The sequence below is a fragment of the Sus scrofa genome, chromosome 8 (assembly GCF_000003025.6).
Source record: "Sus scrofa isolate TJ Tabasco breed Duroc chromosome 8, Sscrofa11.1, whole genome shotgun sequence".
NCBI classification, from domain to species: domain Eukaryota; kingdom Metazoa; phylum Chordata; class Mammalia; order Artiodactyla; family Suidae; genus Sus; species Sus scrofa.
Window position 1 is genome coordinate 120,746,343 of NC_010450.4, and position 21,379 is coordinate 120,767,721.

At 44.6% G+C, this 21,379-nt stretch overlaps 2 long non-coding RNA genes across 3 annotated transcripts in view; one reads left to right on the plus strand and one right to left on the minus strand.

Moving 5' to 3' along the window:
- Positions 1-11,133, minus strand: part of LOC106507156 — a 36,233-nt gene extending 25,100 nt beyond the window's left edge. For both annotated transcript variants that reach the window (XR_002346852.1, XR_002346853.1), the window contains exon 1: positions 10,930-11,133. This is a non-coding gene — a long non-coding RNA (uncharacterized LOC106507156). The remainder of the gene's footprint in view (positions 1-10,929) is intronic.
- Positions 1,033-21,050, plus strand: LOC110262183. The gene is made up of 3 exons (XR_002346854.1): positions 1,033-1,518; positions 4,973-5,062; positions 20,910-21,050. It is a non-coding gene; the product is annotated as an uncharacterized LOC110262183 (long non-coding RNA).

A 21,379-nucleotide genomic window follows, 5' to 3' on the forward strand; every position in this document is an offset into this window, starting at 1 on the left:
CAGGGATAGAACACGCAACCTCATGGTTCCTAGTCAGATTCATTTCCGCTGTGCCATGACAGCAACTCCTGTCATGACATTTTATAATTATGCTTTGTTGTCCTCTTCCTCTTCTTGCATCTTGCCCTCCTGCCCCTCAAGATATCTTTGCCGATGCTCTGGGAGTAAATACCTTCCTGGAGACTGAGGAACAAGTCTGTTGTTTTCCTGATGCCTTCCCACCCTTGTTTTTGGATGTAGCTAGACTCAAGACCAGGTCATTTTCAGAGTGGAAATCAGGATGTAAGCAAAAGCATGTGAGGTCCTCATCTGAAGTCTAGTAGAGGAGCTTGGATCTTTGGAATCTTTGAGGACTTCTGGGACCTCTTTGTGGAAAGCAAGAGCAAGCTGGCCAAACTGGGAACACCTGCCATTTGTGTTGAGGGAGCCTCACTTACCACATGTGTGGAATATTTAATAGTACATGAACTTGTGTTTACATAAAAAGATTTACCATGGTTTATTTATTCGGCCCCTTAAAAGAGTTTTTTTTTTTTTCCTCTGAAATCATTCCTAATAGTGTAATAAAGACTGTCCCATTGTAATTAAAACAGATTTTGATTTACAAACCAATATTTTAAAGGTACATCTCTCTGACCCGTCAAGTGATGTATACAAATGACAAGGAAAGGACAAATGGGCAATTCCTGCTTTAAGGGAAGAATCGTATGAGTGTATATTAGAAAAGAGAAGGAAAATGATTTCTTTCAAAAACTGATTGGTACAGATCAGTTCATAGAACCAAATTCACCTTTTAAGCGCTTATATATAGCCTAGAGAGTTCCTGGGTGGCTCAGTGGGTTAAGGATCTGGCATTGTCACTATAGCAGCTGGGGTCATTGTTGTGGCATGGGTTTGATCCCTGGCTCAGGAACTTGTGCATGCCACAGGGAAGGCCATAAACAAACAAACAAACAAACAAACAGACAAACACATAAATACAGCATACAAGTCAGTGCACTGGTTTATATGGGTGCAATGAAATGATTTATTTTTATTTTCTTTAGTATTTAAACTCATTACACAGAAATGTTTAAAAGAAATGTCCTTCACAAATCCCCAGTGTCACTCAATGGATTAAATGGTGATGATACAATTAAATTATATTATTGGCTGATGTTAACAAAAATCTTCGGGTTTTTTTTTTTTTCCCACTGCGACACTCGGAATGGTCATATTTTTCCCACAACACATACATTTTCCCCTATTACACAGGCTCATGTGCATCCTGATGCGACCCCATCCATAAGGCAAAAGAGAACGATCTTGCCTGGCCGGACCTTCGGCTGAGCACGGGGCCGCCCTCACTCAGAGCCAGTCTGCAAACTGCCTTTGACCTGTCAACACCAGGCTGTCTTTCTCTTTCTCTTTTCAGGCCACACATCTCTATGACTCTAGCTTTCTGTATCTGAGATGGTGCCGTAGGTGACTGAGAAGCAAGGAAATGGGATCAAGCTAGACCATCCTATTTTACCGATGGTAAGGACCCTGGGTTTGCTTGTATCCGCTCTTACGTCATATATAAACTAGATTATTCTATTTGATTTTGATATCTTTTCTTACATTTCACACTTACCAGTTTCCTCTCGGAGGTTTGCACTAATAACATTAATGTCAGAGAGATGCCGAGTTTATTCTATCGTTTCCTCGGTCAGATTCACATACAAGAGTGAAACTTGCCCCCTTAACAGTTCCAAGAGACTTTCCAAGAAAAACCTCTTTCTAACCCAGAAATAGCCCGTCCTCCCTCCATTCTTTCTTTCATCGAGCTCCATCTAATGGCAATCCTGTGCTTTTCAGTACGGAGGGAAATTCACGGTCTCCAGGTAAAGGGTAAACGCCCCTAAAGGCTAATAAGGGACCTGAGTGTGGGCTAAGTAGGAAGCTTTGAGGTTTATCATCTGCTGCATCAGAGTTTTACTAATTGGGTTGATTTCAGTTCTGAGCACAAAGTCAACCAAAGAGAAAGCATATGCTTTCACTTAATCATATCACAAAGCAATACACCCCTGGTGCGCAGCTCCAAGCAATCTTGCCAGGGGTTGGAACCATCCAACAGTTCTAAATACAAAGTCAGATAAGAAAATTGCAGGCTTGAGACGGAAGACGGCAAGAGCCCTTTACTGGGTTGCTTTGTAATTTGGGAGCAATGCGGCAATGTGCAAAAAGGCACAGAGTCTCGAGCATGCACATCAGGTTGGAAGCAGCAAGAAAAGAAACACATCGGTCACTCTGCCGTGAGAAAGAGTGGAGAGACCCACAGCTGCAGCTTACAGGGTGTCATTCAGTAGCTTCTGGACGCGCTTTCTGCTGAGTCACTGGCCTTGGCAAGACAGACTGGCCCAGACCTGGTAAGCAGGTGATGAAGAGGAAAAAAAGCCCGCTCTTTAAGCAGCAAGACCCTTTTTCCTAAGGCTCACTTTTTATTTTAGTGTAATCTTTTCTTTATTATGTTTCCAATATTTAAGCCACTCAGAGAGTACCGTAAGTGTATTTATCAGCGTCTTGAGTGATTGCAAATATATCCATCTCCAGGGAGAAGGGGGCCCTTTCTTCCTCCCCACTTTCCTTTCTCTCCAAAAGTACAGGCATATACGCATGCACACACACACACACACACACACACACACACACACACACACACACACACACACACACACCCCCGCTGGGAGGATTTATGGTTATGGGTTGAGAAAAATTAGAGAATCCAACAGTGGAAATGAGATGCTAAGGGCAATATGAGAAGGACCCATCCTAGCCCACCGGGTCCCATGTCTGTACTAAAGGCATCCAATATGTACAGAAGCACCCTTGCCCTCAGCGTGGGCGCAGGCTGCCATTCAAGGTGGACTCCTCTAGGAAACGTTGCACGTTCCCGCCTTGTGCCTTTACAACAACTTGCTTAATTGGCAAGGTTTTCTATCCCATGAGTGAGCCCATAAGTATTTCCGCTGAAAGGCTGTGAAAGGTGGGACCGCTCCATCCGGAAGCAGCTGTTTGAGTTCCAGAACACCCATCAGGCCAGCTGGACTTGCGCTATTATCTCTTTGTTATCGAGATGAGGTTGCTCCCTATAGAGGATCCTGGCTCCTGAAAGGGCTTGCATTTCCAGTGTCTTACTATATTTACCCATGATAGTGGGAGGGACTCTGCTTCTCTAGTCAAAGGTGAACGATTATTATAAAGATGATCTAAGGACTGAGGTGACTTCAAAAGAAAGGCAGGAAATGCAGTAATGCAGCTCCATTTCCCTTCATCTAGCATCGCTCCCTCTCCCCAAACGGTGGTGCTGGCTGTCAGCCGTAATTTGTCTGCTAATAAGGACATTCTTGTCCCAGACCGCCTTCCTTTCCAGGACGTCAATAGCGGCGTCTGCAGGGAAATCTGGATTTAGAGAAAATGCCTTCTGCCGTCCTCCTGCAATGATCGCGTTGCCTCCCCAGGACGTATTGGGCCAGACTGCTGCCCTGGAGGAGTTTCCCAGCACTGTGGGAACTCATCCTTCTCTTGGAACTTCACTTTTTTTTTCTTTGTCTTTTTGCCTTTTGAGGGCTGCTGCCGCGGCATATGGAGGTTCCCAGACTAGGGGTCAAATCGGAGCTGTAGCCGCTGGCCTATACAAGAGCCACAGCCATGCTGGACCCCAGCTGCGTCTGCAACCTACACCACAGCTCACAGGCAACACCAGATCCTTAACCCACTGAGCAAGGCCAGGATTCGAACCCGCAACCTCATGGTTCCTAGTTGGATTCGTTAGCCACTGAGCCACAACGGGACCTCCAGAACTTCACTTCTTCCCCCATTCCCCGAACACCCCCTCAAATGGATTCATTTGCACACATGCTGCCTTACAACAAACACCCACTCTGTATCTCAGGCCTGATGGTAATCATGGGGGCCCATAATCCCCTTCCTTCCCTAAAACAGGGGAAGGTGTATTTCCTCAATTCTTCTCATTCATCCGCCCACGGAGAAGAGTTCAGGTTGGTCGAGAGATAAAAGGCTCAGGATATGAAACGTCCACTTTTAAGCCCTGTCATTCCTCTGGCAGATAACTGCGGCACTTCCACTTGGGTTTGCCTTGTTGTGGTCAGAAATGCATTCCGCTGCAAGAAACAGAGATCTGTCCTCCATACACGCATCAGGTGATGATCTCCCAGAAACTCTTGGTTTACTTTTTATTGTCTGGGACGGTGTTGCTCTGCCAACTCCAACCTGAGAGACTCCAGGAAGCTAAGCCTTTCGGGCCAGTACATTACCGTGAACAAAACTAATAAGGAAGAAAATTGGATTTTGAGCAGGAAAACATGAGTGATTGCTGCAATCCCGGCATCTATCGTTGTGACCGCAAATAGTAAATGATACATTTTCACTGAATGAGGCCTTAACATATTAAGACAAGGCACATCCAATTCTAAAATAATAAGCCCTTTTCAGGTATCACTAATATATGTGACTGAGAAAATTTCATGGGCATGGAGATAAGCACTCAAGGCAAAGATTAGTTGGATTCCTTTTGATTCTTGCCTTTCTTGATGACATAGAGAAAAAAAAAGAACTCAGAAGGCCCTTAACATGCTCTAGCCATCCTTTTACTAATTGTAGCTCTCAGAGTTGCAGGGATCTTTAAAAATATTGCACCACTCCTTCTGGCCTGCATAGAGGGAAGGATCTTGACATCAGCTCTTCCCTGAAAAATTTTTATGAATCCCAAGGATGATGATAAGCTTCATGCTATAGATCTGTGACCCTTTCTGTAACTTTAGAGAAAATCATCACACAGATGGAATATCATATATAAACATGGTCTTAGGGTGGTCTTCATTTTTCAGCACCTGGATGAGTTTTCGTAAAATAGATGTATCCAATGATGACTTTGACTTCAGTGGAGCCTTGTAAACTCAATTAAATAAGGACTTTACCTGTATTGCAGGGACTGCGCTGGGCCCTGAGAATGCAGAGAAGAATCATGTTCTTCAAGGAGTTTATAATCCAGTGTGGAGAGATATTTCTGTTGTGTTAAGTAAGTACTGTTATCAATAGGCAAACACGTACTGTAGGATACTTAGGAGGATACAACTAGATCTGTCTGGAGAAGATTCTTCAAGGTTGTTAGAAGGCTCTGTGTTGAGCTATTTAGTCTAGGGTAGGACTTGAGGGATGTGGTGGAAAATTCTATCCTTTTGTATCCGATTCATCACAGTAGCATAGGGCAGTACAAAGCAAGAAAGAAAGTGGGAGAGCAAGCATGAAAGTGGGAGAGGGAAAGTTTGAATTTGAATTAACATCATACCTTTAGAGAAGGATGTTAAAACAGTTTTTTGTTTCTGCCTCTGTCTTTTTATGGTCACACCTGCAGCATGTGGAAGTTACCAGGCTAGGGCTTGAATCAGAGCTACAACTGCCAGCCAATACCACAGCCACAGCAACGTGGGATCTGAGCCACGTCTGCGACCTACACCACGGCTCACGTCAACACTGGATCCTTAACCCACTGAGTAGGGCCAGGGATCAAAGCCCACGTCCTCATGGATACTAGTCAGGTTTGTTGCCCCTGAGTCATGACGGAAACTCCCAAAACAGTTTTAAGTTATAGCATCAGGCATGTCACTGCCATGGCAGCCTGGAAAATGCAAAGCTGGTAGGGATTTTGTAGGCTGATCAAATTTTCCAAAGACTAAAGTGTTAAACCTTTTTTCCCCTTGACCTTCCTTTTCATGTGATTAGAAAAAAGTTGGGATTTCAGAGTCACAGGCAACTTTCCCTTAACTGTGGACTCGTGGGTTAGAACTGCCATTAGGCACCTTGGAGAACAAAACATCCCCCAAACTGAAGATTCTCAGATTAGTGTGCCAGGTGATTTCAAAATATGTAAAAGACTATTTTAAAAGTAAATCACAGCAGCTGTTTTCCATAGTCATGAAAACTACCCACATTTTTACAGAATTCAATTTGGAAAGCTGGAGAAGAGGTAAAGAGAGTTGTGACAAAAAGTTTCAGAATGAAATCCAGTTCCTGCTCAAAGGGAACAGCTAGTTCTCTGGCAGCCTGAGAAGCAATTCCTGTGCCCTCCAAACTCAACCCTGGTCCCTTTTCCCCAACTAAAAGAAAACAGGAGTGAAGAAAAGAATCCAGCTCAGAAGTCACTTGGAGGTTGATGTGACAGGAGACCCCAAAATCCTAAACTGTAGTCATTCAAAGCATGTGTATGGTTGTGGTTGACCAACTCAACTGAGGCTTCAAAGGATGACACTGACGGGGCGCTTTGGCACTCTGCACATAGAGTTGTCTAGATTCTCCATGTTGCTGGGCTTTTTTAAAAAAACTTCTGTTAGCTTGGATGACTCAAGTTTTTTCATTTTTTTCAAAGCTCTGATGTGTGTTCCAAATGAGAGTCATCAGATTATCACATCTTTTTCTGGAGAGGGTGTTCATATTTGCTGTGGTTGTTTCTTTCTTTAGGTTGTGCTTGCAACTTGGGGTGGCGAGATTGCCTGTTTTATCTTTATTTTATTTATTTCTTTATTGTCTTTTGGTCTTTTTAGGGCCACATCCGCAGCATACGGAGGTTCCCCAGGCTAGGACTCCAATCAAAGCTGTAGCTGCTGGCCTACACCACGGCCACAACAACACCAGATCTGAGCCGTGTCTGCAACCTACACCACAGCTCATGGCAACACCAGATCCTTAACCCACTGAGCAAGGCTGGGGATCGAACCCACAACCTCATGGTTCCTAGTAGATTCGTTTCCCGCTGCACCACGATGCGAACTCCTATCTTATTTTTAATTTAATCTAATTTAATTCTCTTGCACTGCATCTGACTTTGTGGAGGAAATTGACACCCAAGCCAGGCTGACAGTTGGTTCTTCAGTGCAAGTAGCTCATACTATCCTGTGGGAATGTAGGAAATGGAGCAACCCTAGTCTGTGAAAACCAGTCAGGCATTTGCAGATAACCTGCGCCGGTTATCAGACAATTAAGAGAAAAGGACCTCACAGTCTAATGGATTGAAGCTGCAGTCTTGACCTTTTAACTGGAATCAGTGAAATATTCTGCCCTCTCTTAACTGAGTGCTTTATCAAAAGCTAATCCATCACGGTAATGACAGATTCAGGACAAGGGGCACCCCTGGCTCCCTCTAGCCATTCCCTGGAAGAAGGGCCCCACTGTGTGGTCTTAAACGCACAAGAGCACATCAGTGCCAGAGGATTCACAATGGTACCCAGAGGCTGGGGGGTAGTCTTGGCAACTGAGGGTGACCGATGGAAAAGGGGAAATCCTTCTTGAAAACAGCCATTTCTCCTAAGAGACATCTTCCTGCCTGTATGGCAATGAGAACACTCTATTTTGTCGGGGAGTGTATAAGACAGCTCTTTGAAACATAGATTTTCTCACTTGTTGAGATTAGGAATCAGGTCTTTAAAAAAGAATTGAGATTTATATGCTCAAAAGTAATGTAATTTCAGTCAACATTATTAGAGACCCACAAGTTCTGAGACATTCACGCCTTTGCTTGCTACTGAGTTCTCTTGAATAGAAACATTTTCCATGATACTTTCTTGTGGATGTAGGAGAATCATGTATGAGAATCTGATATAAATCAAATCAAACAACTATCAACCAAGAGCTGATTACACTATCTTGCTGCTTTATCTCAAGTTGTTGATTTGAATTAGGATGTTATCATCTTTAGAGGGTATATTAGGTTTCTAGGCCTCTTGTAACTATGTCCCATGGACTAGGTGGCTCAACGAATTTTCTCAGGATTCTGGAGGTGAGAATTTTCTCAGGATTCACAGATGGCTCAGAATTTTCTCAGGATTCAGAGTGCCAGCAGAGTCGGTTTCCTCTCTCCTTGCCTTGTAGATGGCTCTCTACTCCTCATGTCTTCACACCATCTTCTCTCTGTACTTGTGTGTGTCCTAGTCTCCTCTTCCTGTAGGACACCAGTCCTATTGGAGAAGCCTTCACCTATAACCTCATTTTAATTTAATCACCACTTTCAAGGCTCAATCTTCAAATAGTCTCATTCTGAGGGACAAGGGGTTAGGAGTTCAACATATGAATTTTTTGAGGATAAGAGCACAACTCAGTCCACAATAGGAGGTATTAGCAAGAAAATATATTGGCAACATTCACAAATGCACTGAGACATATGACATACCAGGCAGTGGGATAACTTTTTTTTTTTGGCCTTTTTAGGGCCGCACCGTGGCATATGGAGGTTCCCAGGCTAGGGGTTGAATTGGAGCTGTAGCTGTTGGCCTATACCAGAGCCATAGCCACACAGGATTTGAGCCATGTCTGTGACCTACACCACAGCTCATGGCAACACCAGATCCTTAACCCACTGAGCAAGGCCAGGGATTGAACCTGCATCCTCAAGGATGCTAGTCAGATCGTTTCCACTGAGCCACGAGGGGAACTCCCCATCTTTTACATATGTTATTTCATATACTTAGAATGATCTCAAACAGCTAGATTATTTGAATCTCTATTTCATAGATAAGAATATTTAGGCTCAAAAATTAAGTAATCTCTATTTCATAAATAAGAATATTTAGGCTCAAAAATTAAGTAACTTCTTTGTTTTGTTTTGTTTTTGTCTTTTTGCCATTTCTTGAACCGCTCCTGCGGCATATGGAGGTTCCCGGGCTAGGGGTCTAATCGGAGCTGTAGCCGCCAGCCTACGCCAGAGCCACAGCAACGCAGGATCCGAGCCGCGTCTGCGACCTACACCACAGCTCACGGCAACGCCGGAACCTTGACCCACTGAGCAAGGGCAGGGATCGAACCCGCAACCTCATGGTTCCTAGTCGGATTCGTTAACCACTGCGCCACAACGGGAACTCCTTAAGTAACTTCTTGAAGCAATTGTCAAGGAGTTTCTGTCATGGCTCAGTGGTTAACGAATCCCACTAAGAACCAAGAGGTTTCGGGTTCGATCCCTGGCCTCACTCAGCGGGTTAAAGATTCAGTGCTGCCATGAGCTGTGGTGTAGGTCGCAGACGTGGCTCGGATCTGCCATTGCTGTGGCTCTAGCGTAGGCCAGTGGCTACAGCTCTGATTGGATCCCTAGCCTGGGAACCTCCATATGCCGCAGAAGCAGCCCAAGAAATGGCAAAAAGACAAAAAAAAAGAAGCAAATCTGTACCTTCTCTCCAGGACACGTACTGGTGGCCACTATGCTCTCCTGCAGTTTATTCAAGGTCACAGAGCTGGTTGGCAGCACATGCAGGCCTCCTAATTTCCAGAACAGCATTCTATTGCACTTACATGCAAATGACATTAGATCAATGTACTTTTCACTATTTTGATTATTCAAAATGAGGGTAACACATTTTGCCTTGTGTTAGTAAGGCTGTTTTATTTTTCAAGGGGTAGAGAACATTAAACATGATGAGATCTTAAAAACCAGCAATCCCTTGCTTATTAACTCAGTTATTTATGGGTATTGAAAGAACATATTCAGGTAGGGTGGCTAACATCCCAGTTTTCCTGGAACTGAGGGCTCTCCCAGGATATGGGAAGGTGTTTTGTTTTTTGGTTTTTTTTTTTTTTGCTTTTCAGGGCCATACACACAGCATATGGAGGTTCCCAGGCTAGTGGTTAAATCAGAGCCACAGCTGCTGGCCTATACCACAGCTACAGCAATGCAGGATCTGAGCCTCGTCTGCGACCCACACCACAGCTCATGGCAACACCAGATCCTTAACCCACTGAGCCGAGTCAGGGATCAAACCTACATCCCCATGGATCCTAGCTGGGTTTGTTAACCACTGAGCAACGAAGGGAACTCCAGGATACAGGAAGTTTTATAGTAAACCTGAGATAGTCTCAGTTTTGAAACAGAAACTGAGAAGCAGAAAGTATAGCAAACAGTCTCAACAGCCATAGACTCAAGTCCTATGGAGAATCAGATTATTAGTTCAGACACAACTGCTAAAGCTTCCTGAGAGATCAAACATACAAATGGACAACGGCCAGACCATGTACAAAACAGAACTTTGACCCACCACCTGCAGCAACTTCTCCAGGAAATCAAGCCCTTGTCTGCAATAATTAATTCAGAAAGGAGTTCCCATTGTGGCCCAGCAGAAACGAATCTGACTAGCATTCATGGGATGCAGGTTCGAGCCTTGGCCTTGCTCAGTGGGTGAAGGATCCCTCGTTGGCGTGAACCATGGTGCAGGTTGCGGATAAGACTTGGATCTGGCATTGCTGTGGCCGTGGTGTAGGCCAGCAGCTACAGCTCGATTCAACCCCTAGCCTGGGAACTTCTGTATGCCTCAGGTGAGGCTCTAAAATTTTTTTAAAGTGACAAAAAAAAAAAAAAAAAAAAAATCAGGAAGCCCACCGGCTCTAAGTCACTTACAGGATACCTGATTGCTCTTTCTAGTGATAGTCCAGGAAGCTAATCAATAACTTCTGTAACAATCAGCCCAACATGGCGTGGACTTGATTAATAACAGAGAGCTTCCTTCATTTTTGTACCTGCTTCCAACTTAGAACCAATTAGAGGAAGCCGATTATGTACCCCTAACCAATTACACAGGATGCCTCACTTCTAGTTAACCTGCCTGCGGCTTCCCCATGCCAACAGCCTTCAATCAGGGCACAGCTGAAGCCTTCCCTTTTTCCATGTATAAACCTTTCCCACTCCTCCGCCGGCCTGTGGGCCTCTGTCAAAATACAGGTGACAGAGGCAGACTCCGCACCCCCGCCCCTGCCACCGCCGCCACAGCAAGTTCAGAACAAATAGCCTTTGTTTGTCATTTGGATGACCTTTGGTTATATACACACACCAGCAACAGGACACATCCTTTGCTGTTTACTCCAGTGTGCCACCATTTTGGTGACTCATCGGTTTGTCTCTGATGCTCTTACCTCTTTGCTGCCGCTGAAAACAGTCTCTATTGCCTCGGAGTCTCGGGCTTCTGTTTACTGCCTTATTTCTGCTTCCTGCAGGTTCTCTTCTTTTCCATCTCTCTTTAAGGTAAATGAGAGAGAGCGAGCTAGCGTGCATGTGCGCATGTATGCGCACGCGCGCACAAGCAGGAGAGCATCTGACAGCAAAATGCACTAGGGAGTATGCTTATTATGCGTCATTGTGGCTCCAGCCCACTCTTAAGCTGCTGGCCAGGCTTTAGATGCTTGGCTTTGGCTCAAAAGCCTGCCCTTGGCCTCTTAGCTGTACTTGTGCTAACCCCATCATGCAAAACAAACTATGGTAACTTATGCATAAAAGATTATTTCATTCAACAGAGTCTGTGGTTATAGCTTCCCTTAAAGTACGCTTTTATAAAGCTGGCCAATAACAACAATTTTAACACGGGCTATGTCTAAAGATGACATTTTATCCTTACAAAAAAGATACAGTATGTACATTGACCATGTGAGGCACGCATGGCAAAGCACCCTATATTCCCCTACTTTTCTTACCCCAAGGGCTCTTTTTCTTTTTTTCTTTTCTTTCTTTCTTTCTTTCTTTTTTTTTTTTTTTGTCTTTTTGCCATTTCTTGGGCCGTTCCCGTGGCATACGGAGGTTCCCAAGCTAGGGGTCTAATCAGAGCTGTAGCTGCCGACGCCAGAGCCACAGCAACGCGGGATCCCAGCCGCGTCTGCAACCGACACCACAGCTCACAGCAACACCGGATCCTTAACCCACTGAGCAAGGGCAGGGATCGAATCCGCAACCTTTTGGTTCCTAGTCGGATTCATTAACCACTGCACCACGATGGGAACTCCCTCTTTTTCCTTTGTATCTGGAAGAAAGAGAAGTTTTGAGTAAGTCCCCAATTTGATTTTGCACACTTATTTCTCCCATGTAACTGCTGGGCTTTCCTGAACAGAAAATCTTGCAAATTAGATTTCAAGCAAACAACATGGCATTCTTCCACCTTCTTGAATGATCCCTTGCATATGAAGAATTTCTTTTTTTTTTTTTTTTTAGTTTAAAAAATTTTTTATTGAAGTATAGTTGATTTACAATGCTCTGTTAAATTTCTGCTGTTCAGCGATGTGATTCAGTTATATATATATATTCTTTTTCATATTCTTTTCCATTATGGCTTATCAGGGGATATTGAATATGGTTTCCTGTGCTATACGGCAGGACCTTGTTGTTTATCCATCCTATATACAATAGTTTGTGTCTGCTAATCCCAAACTCCTGATCTTTCCCTCCCTCAGCCACCCTTGAAGCATTTCAATAATTTATGAATTGTTATTCATTTATAGTTCTACATACTGCTTTCTTCTCAAAGAATTTGAAATGAATGGCTACTTTCAAATCCATTTTTTTATAAATTTCTTCAAAGATATTTAATTTTGAATTCCTTGCATTCATTCATTCATAATTTATTTCTCCTCTTTACTGAGTACCGTCTACCTTTCAGGTTGTGTAGGATTTTCTGTCTTGCATGAGTAGTCTGATTTGCAAAGCAAAATTATTATGCCTAACCCCTCCCCAAATTACTTTACTACAGATACATCAGTAAATGAATGCTCAGAGAAACATAATTTCAATATCAAAAGATAACTAGCCTCAAAAGAAGCAGTTTTGGGATGTAATTTTCATCACCCAAGGGGAGGAGAAGAACAAGCCTATAGCACATGATTCATCCAGATGACTAGAGCAAGGAGTTTGAGAAGCAAAGGTGTCTTAAGTTTGGACTCTCTGTACTAAACAAATCACTGCTCACTTTTCCAGATGGTATTTATAATGGGAAATACAATTTGCAAATGAGTTGATGTAAGTTAGCTGGTCTAATCTTTTTTGGTTTTTAATTTTATGACCACACCCATGGCATGTGGAAGTTCCCGGGCCAGGGATTGGATCAAGCCACAGTTGTGTCCTATGCCACAGCTGCAGCAATGCCAGGTTGTTTAACCCTCTGGCCACAGCAGGAACTCCAAGTCTCTTCTTTTTCAAGTTTTATTGAAGTATAGTTGGTTTACAATAGTGTGATAGTTTCTGCTGTATAACCAAGTGATTCAGTAACACATATAGGTACATGTCTTCTTGCTGGTGGTTTTTCTCATAGTGAGATAATGACTGCAATCCCAAAACACAAATTCCTATTTCATGGATGTGATTTTCTAATCCGCAAATCTACTCAAACTTGAAGGAACGTAACTTTATCAGCCTATAGGTCCTCTGTGACCAGAGATGAGGTCACCCAGTGTGGGGTGTTCAGCCCTTTCATGACTTACTGAGGTGCCAGTGTAGATGCTGGTACGTGTAGCCAGTAAAAAGGATGGTGGGAGTGCCCTGGTGACCTGGTGGTTTAGGAGTTGTTGTTGTCACTGCTGTGGCAACTCCCTTCTGAAAGCCATTGTATGGTGTGTTTATTCAAGACAGACCCAGATAAAGCAGGTCTAGGAACATAGGCCAAACTGAGGCCCTCAGCTACAAGAACCAAGAGGGGTCAGACACTCAGAAGCATGGGGCAGGTAAGCGACAGGTGCCTGGCAGGTCTGTGGGAGGTGTATGGGTGCAGGAAGTGAGAGGGGGGTAGGGAATGACTGAAGGTTGGGGGAAGGAAGTTTCATTTTCACAAGTCAATATCCAGAGACTGGGTTTAGAAAACTATGCCAGGAAAGAGGCCTTAGTGGGCCAGGGGCTGTGAAGAAGGCCTTGCTCTTCCCACCCTGCGCCACTCACCACTGGGCACAACACATCATTTCAAGACTTCTATCGTCAACTACATCCACACATCTTTTCTGAGTCTTGCTGTGGGGTTAAGAGGAGTGTTCTTTCAGGCCACTGCTGTGTTCACAAAGCTGTGGCTTCTATAAATCCTCTTTTCACCACTGATGAGTGAGGGCAGAGGTAACAGCTGGCAACCTCTGGGAGCTTTAAAACTTCCCACCAACTGCTGAATGCCCATATCAAATACGTCAACACGTCTACAGGAAAAATTTCAGATTGGACCAGGTTAAATATCCTCAGGTTGTCCTGACTCTTTTCCCTGATGTATTTCACCTTTCCCGTTGCTATCCAGCTGTCTCGTTCCAGTGCTCTAGCTAGGACGGCCCCTGCCATCCACACACAGCATCCTGAACACACGTTACAGCCTCTCCCCATCCTCACTGTCCTCAAGTTGGGAACATGACTTCATCTTTGACTTCATCTTTGACTGTAGCCTAGAACAGGCTGACCCAGAAAGCATAGATTTCCTCCTTTAATCTGACCATACACCTGTATTTTAGCTGGCTACCTCACCTTGGTTTTTGTCCTTATTCCCCCTCTGTCTGTGTTTACTACAGTAAATTAAGCACATTTGGAGGGCCACTGTTAAAACATGAAGATGGTCTCATCCAAAGGTGATTGATTCCAAATAGCATCTCTAGGTTTGGGTCCCAGGCTGTTGGAGACCATTGCAACTGCTGCACGATGCAGTAAACAAATTTAGCGCACGTGCAAAAGCACAACCACTAAGAGAGAGAGCCTTATCACTAACTGCGCCTGATTTTGCTCATCAACGTACGTCACTTTCTTTAATTAAAGGCATGTGGGCTGAAACCTAGGCGCCATGTTCTGTGGAACCGAGTGCCTCCTGGTCCCCGCCTTTTCTAAATGTAAGAGTCTTATGTGTTTTGTTATACCACGCTGTTTCTCTTCCAGGATTCCCCGTACCCCCGCAGCACTGGGTGTGCCATCCAGGCCACTCAATCACCCTGTTCTCTGCTCTGCCCCCTGACTGGTCCCCTGGGGAGGAAGATATTTCTCAACGTCTCTGCAGGGGCTCACCCACCACCACTTCATTCACTCCATTCATGGAGCGCCCTGGGGCCCTGGATGTTCAGTCTTAAGCCTCATCTATTTCTCTCCAACTTGTGTGATTTAACTTGACATATGTTTGGTAGGTAATGAGAGGCTAAAGTTCATTTCAACCTCAAAATAAGCATCTTATCCTCACCCACTGTTCCAAGTCCGCATCAGGGCCTGATATTATATCTGCCTCCAGTGACAGGTCCCATCCATCCCCATTTCAAATCTCTATCAGTTACTTCTAACTATAAGAAGCAGAATCTCTGACTTTTGGAAAGTATCTCCTCTGGGTCTCCGCTCAATTCCCCATTTCCTCTCCAAGAGAGACCTTTCAATCTCAGCTCATATTCAGAAGAGAGAGATTCTTACTGAGTATCAAAATTCATGTAAACAGCACCACTTACTGCCCCAGCTCTGCTGGGTGGCTCACCCCTGAGGAAACTCTGAGCAATCATTTTCTGGGATCCTATGCTGTAACCTCCCCTCTCCCCACTTTTTTACAACAGCGAAAGGAACGATTCAGGAAAAGTAAAATATTATTTTATTTTTTATCCTTTTAGGGCTGTACCGTGGCATATGGAGGTTCTCAGGCTAGGGATCTAAGAGGAGCTACAGCTGCTGGCCTATGCCACAGCAATGCCAGATCCTTAGCCCACTGAGCAAGGGCAGGGATCGAACCCACAACTTTCATGGTTCCTAGTCAGATTTATTTCCGCTGGTCCACAACAGGAACTCCTGTTTCTACAATGGTTTTAATCAAAGAAGAGTCTGGGTTGCAACATTATCTTAAGAAAGATGAGAGGATCCATATTCTGATGAGTCACCATAGCTGGTTGGCCAGTCAGGAATGATTCCATGTGCATCAGTGTCAGCTGCAGTGAGTGTTCCTGCCAAAGTGATAGGGATGGAGTAGGCACAGGTGGTTGTAGACGTCCCAGTAGGGAATCATAGAGAAAGAGAGAAACCTGGGAGGTTGGGTGACCACTGTAAATTCAAGAAAGCCATCAGAACAGGGCAGGCTTGCTTGACGAGCAGAGGTGTGAGAATTGCTTCAGGTCTTTGGGTGGGGGTGGGATGAGGCCTGTATTCAGATTCAGATCAAGGGCAAGAGGTTGAAGACCACCCTTCAGCTGATTTGAATACAGACCCTAACGAATACTAAGGAAGAGCTCCTACTCCCGGAAAGGAAGAAGTGGGTCTTTCCAACCCCCACGCCCCTTAGATGATAAAACTGTGGCCCATTGGATCCTGGGGCAGAGCTTCCTTGTTTGCCCGCTTGCATCTCTCATAAGCATCCTATCTTAATAAATCTATTTCTTGCCTATCCCTTTGTCTCTCGCTGATTTCTTTCTGCGTGGAGACATGAAGAACCCGAACCTCGGTGAGTCCAGACACAGGGTGAGTGATTCTAATTTAAAACCACGAGTTCAAGTCCCAATCTGGGTTTTGGCTGGGTTCAAGCCCTGGCACGTGGGTTCAAGTCCCAATCTGTCTTCTGGCTAGGTTCGGGCCGTTGGTGCTGTCAGTTTCAAAAGGGGAGCTTTGCATGTGTGTGCAGCACTGCAGTAATCCGAGGAAATGTGAGGCAGGCAATGGTTAGGGGACGCCTTCTAATGGTAAATTGTATGAGGAGTCCTCTTCTTTCTACTTCAGCAGATACAGCTCCTTGGCCATACCATCAGAAGAACTCTTTAGCTTTACTGGAAATATGACCACCTACTTTGATTGAACATTTGGGTTTTCTTCTCAGGAAACATTATGGGGTAAACCAAGCTGATTGCAACTGAAGATAAAGTCTTGTGATCAGTTGAAGATCAGATGGGACACAGAATTTCAGTTCTCTCCCATCCCCTGCTCTTCTTCAAACGAAGTTCTTTTCACTTAACAGTTTTAAAAACAAGAGTGAAAGTGTTTAAGAACAGAGCTGTGGTTACTGAAGGGATGATATCTTGGGGAAAGTTTCTGAAGGTCTAGAAATGCCAAATTTAAGAAGTTTAGATTTTTCTTCTTGAGGCCAAATGGTTTTTCCTTTTTCCCTTCCTCTCTGCCTACTTCAGTCTCTTCCTGTGTATCTTTGTTATTTTTTTTTTTCAAATATTAGAGTAGAGCCCTGAAGAAATCAAATTAAATCTTACGTGATGACTTATAATTGAGAAAAGGTGAGATCAGAGACACTCCAGTGCACGTGTACTTCAGGGAAGAACCCTGCAACTCGCCTTGAGCTGGCTCCTGAGGTGCCTCTGTGGCATCCCCTGGAGTTCTTTGAACTACAGACACAAGCAGGGATTTTTAGGTAATGAGAGTCAGTCATGGATTTCGGAGCCGAGAAGGCAAGTCTTTTCCCAGCTGTGACTCTTCTCTGGGGACCATGGAGACAATGAAACCTTCCAGAGAGGTTGCAGTAATGAGAAGCAAAGTACTTGGCACGGCGCCTGCTGTGTAGGTGTTCAAATAAATGTAATTGCAAAGTTAATGATCATGACAATGATTGTGGAAACAGAGGGTGTCCGCAGGCACCACATTCCGAGTTCCCAAACTCATTATGAGATCTGTGTCTGGCACTGGGTTCTTGGGTGACTCCAATCCCATGTTCAGAAGACCAACAGGCTACCACTGCACGGCCACCACGGGGAGTCACTCCCTGTGTACCTCTGGTTGGTCCTGGGTGTCTAAGGATGCCATTCTACCAGAGGCTTTCTCGAGTCAAGGTGTAAGCTGAGCTGCAGGCTGACTCTCTGTGGGTCCCCTGGCGGGCCTCCACGCAGAAGTGCCATTCTGGTGTGTGCCTGGGACACCCCAGGATGAAGCAAGCTCTCCCTCCTCCCCGTGCTCAGCAGTACTCCAAGTACTTTGTACTCCAGATGGATCCCTGCCGCCTGATAACTCTGCTCCAACCCTGGAACTCCGGGGAAAGTAACGTGTTACACGCTGTCCCCTAAGATTCCCCATGTGTCATGTTATGGCTCTAATACATTTGAATTGTGTTGTAGCTACGTGCCTGTTATCTGCGGATATTCTCCTTTACCATTCATTTATTTATCAATACGGCAAAGATATATTGAGTGCCCGGTATGTGCCAAGGGCTGGATTAGGTAGGTGTTGAAAATTCTCTGACAGACCAGTCTACCAAGTAAATGTCAGATAAATGTTAGTAATATATACATATCATATATAGTATACACATATATATCAAACTTGAAAGGTATATACTGTGTGTGTATGAACTCAAAAAGATATACATATACACTCAGGGACATTGAATGTGGAAAGTCAAAGCTGACTTTTAAATGTGTTTGTGTCTTGCCAGGGTGACTTATGTGGCACTGCCAACGCCATCTGCTCTAGAGCAGAAAGACTACTTAATAGGCAAAAGCAGCTGCCAGCTTAGGCTTCAATGTACTCTTTCAGTTCCCTCCAGGATGACCTGGTGTGACCACCCTTTCTAGGTAAAGAGGATTCTATCTCCCTTTGACAATAAATCCTCAACCTGAGGAAAGAGAGCTCTTGTCAGCCTGGCCGACTTTAAGTCACAGGAGGCTGGATTTTACAACATCGTCCTGCCTCGCAAAGGCCAGAGTGTGGATCACTCGGACAGACGGGTAAATCCAGCTTGGTCCGCTTTGGGATCAGATTGCTTGTTTCAGTGTTTCAGCGCCACTGATGTGGGGAAGGATAATATTTCTGAAATATTAACATACGTTACTCTTGCCCTGATATTTGAGATGCACTAAGACACGCTGGTTAATCCCTAGGATGGGGGTGCAGACAGGGTGGAGGAGGCAGAGACTGGGAGTGGGGGTGAGGGGCAGGGGACGAAGGAGAGTGAAATGTGTTGAGATCAAGGTCTTCCATTCTTGGAAAATGAAGATTTGGAATAAAAGTAAATTTTAAATCTCCTTCTTGCCCACCTACCTTGTGGGATGAGAGTGGACATTGCCTTGGCTTCTTTTGGGGGATTCAGTCTGAAAGTAAACTATCTCAGAACTAACTGCTCTATGGTAGGCACCTTTGGCAAATTACTTAACAGGAAAGACAAATACAGGGTCACTGGAGGAAGTCTGGGAAATAAAAGTGCTGAAGAGGAAAAAAAAAAGCCTCATAACATTTGTACCCATTTCCTTCCAGAATGTTCTCAGCATTTGAGAAAACAGTTGAAACTATACTATATATAAAAGTTATCTTACTGTTTTGCCTGACAATAAACACTGCATAAAGAACATTTTTATCTACATATATTTTGCACAGCACAGGAGACGATATTCAATATCCTGTGGCAAACCTCAATGGAAAAGAGTATGAGAAAGGACATACATGTACCACCGAGTCACTTTGCTGTGCAGCAGAAATTATTACAACATGGTAAATCAACAGTACTTCAATAAAATTTGAAAGATATTCCAGAAAGAAAACCCTTCCATATATTTTACATATATTTGACAATTAATCATGTTGTAGCGCAAAATTAGATTAAGCCATGTTTATTGCAGGAAATTTAGCAACTAAAGTTAACCATCCTAACTAATCTGAGAAGATCACTATTAATATAGTTAGCCCCGAGCCGTAGACAAGTGTTCTACCTTTAAAAGCCTCATTTCCTTATCTTTAAAATATCCACTAATGATAGTGTCTTCCTTATGGGGATGTTATAACATACTTCATGCAAAGGTAAAATATTTCTCACAGTACCTGGCATATCTAATTTGTGATTACATACCAATTTTAAACAAATCAGTATCAACCTCTACAGATTGTTTTAAAATCTGCTCTTTTTTGGAGTTCCCACTGTGGCACAACAGGATCCGGCATCTCTGGAGCGCTGGGACATAGGTTCAGTCCTCTTCCCGGCACAGTGGGTTAAGGATCCCGTGTTGCAGCAACTGTGGTGTGGGTTGCAACTGCGGCTCAGTTCTGATCTCAGGCCCGGGAACTCCTTATGCCGTGGGGTAGCTAAAAAAGAAAAACAAAGCAAAGCAAAAGCCCTGCTCTTTTTTTTTTTTTTTTTTTTTTTTTGTCTTTTTGCTATTTCTTGGGCCACTCCCGCGGAATATGGAGGTTCCCAGGCTAGGGGTCTAATCGGAGCTGTAGCCGCCGGCCTGCGCCAGAGCCACAGCAACGCAGGATCCAAGCCGAGTCTGTGACCTACACCACAGCTCATGGCAACGCCGGATCGTTAACCCACTGAGCAAGGGCGGGGACCGAACCCACAACCTCACGGTTCCTAGTTGGATTCGTTAATCACTGCGCCACGACGGGAACTCCCCTGCTCTTTTTTTAATGCGAATGATATATCAGGATCATTTTCACAGGTTAACAAATATAAATCTGCAGTATAATTTGAGTAACTACATAGGGTTTCTTTTGATGACAATGCCATATGTTATGAGACACTTAGATTGCAAAGATGATTTTTGATTGTTGCATAACATCCCACCACACATGTATACTGCAATTTATTTGACATCTTATGTTGTCTGTTGTGATCCAGCTGCCTGAGGAAAATGAAGCCATGTTAACAGTAGTGAAATCTGTTTCTCTGACTCTCTTCCAATTTTGCCCTTCTCTTGCTGGGGTTTAGGTTCTGTTCAAAGAAGACTCTCTTTCTAGGATTGGGATTCATCCATTTAGTCTATCAACAAATCTTGAACACACATCATGTATCAGGCAGTGCTCTGGGGGCGCATTAGTCAGGAAAAATGGGCACAGCATCTGCTCTCTTGGTGTTTCCAATTTTACCGAGAAGGGGGAGACCTTGATCAGACAGTCACCCAGGAAATCACACACAAGCTGTGTTAAGTGCCATGGAGGAAAAAGTAGAGTGTGCTGAGAACAATGGCTCAGGAGCTTGACCCAGCGGGGGCTCAGGGATGGTCTCTGCAGAAGTTCCTGTCGAGATGAGACCTGGGTGTGGAGAAGATCTCTAGGTCTGTGGGAAGGGGTTCTGAGGAAAGAGGGTCATCTCAGGTTGAAGGAACCGCATGGGCAAATGCTCCATGGTGGGAGCGGCTGGGTGTACTTGAAGAACTGGAGAGAGCCCCTGGCTGAGCGCATACCACATGGCCTCTTCTAACGGGCAGGTTTCATTATCTTCCAGATGGAGGGGCCAACGGAGCAGGAGACAATTGCCACTGAGAGGATCATTTCTTACACCCACAGACCGCAAGAGGAAGGGGCACAGGGGAAGCACGAGGGTCAGAGGCTGCTGGAGCAAGGGAGAATCTTGTTGGAGCAAGGCAAGAGTCTTTATTATGGTTTCTGTGGGAAGGAACGGGCAAGGCAGGGTACACAGTGGAGAACTGGCTAGTCTAGTTTTGGTGGGCTCTGGGGAAATGAGGCTGTTCCTCCTTGTCTGCTATCTGGTCCCAGAGTGGTTAGAGTAGGGAAATAGTAGCTCTGGGTGTGCACCGATGTGGTGGGTGTTTTGGGTTCTGGCTTGCTTGGTTTGCCCATGAAAGGCACACTCACAGGCAAACTGCTGGCTATCTCTAGAAACTGGCTAGCCCTGGACAGGAGTCCCTCCAGGGTCAGCAAGCCCCAAGATGCCAAAGCATCCAAAGTACACAA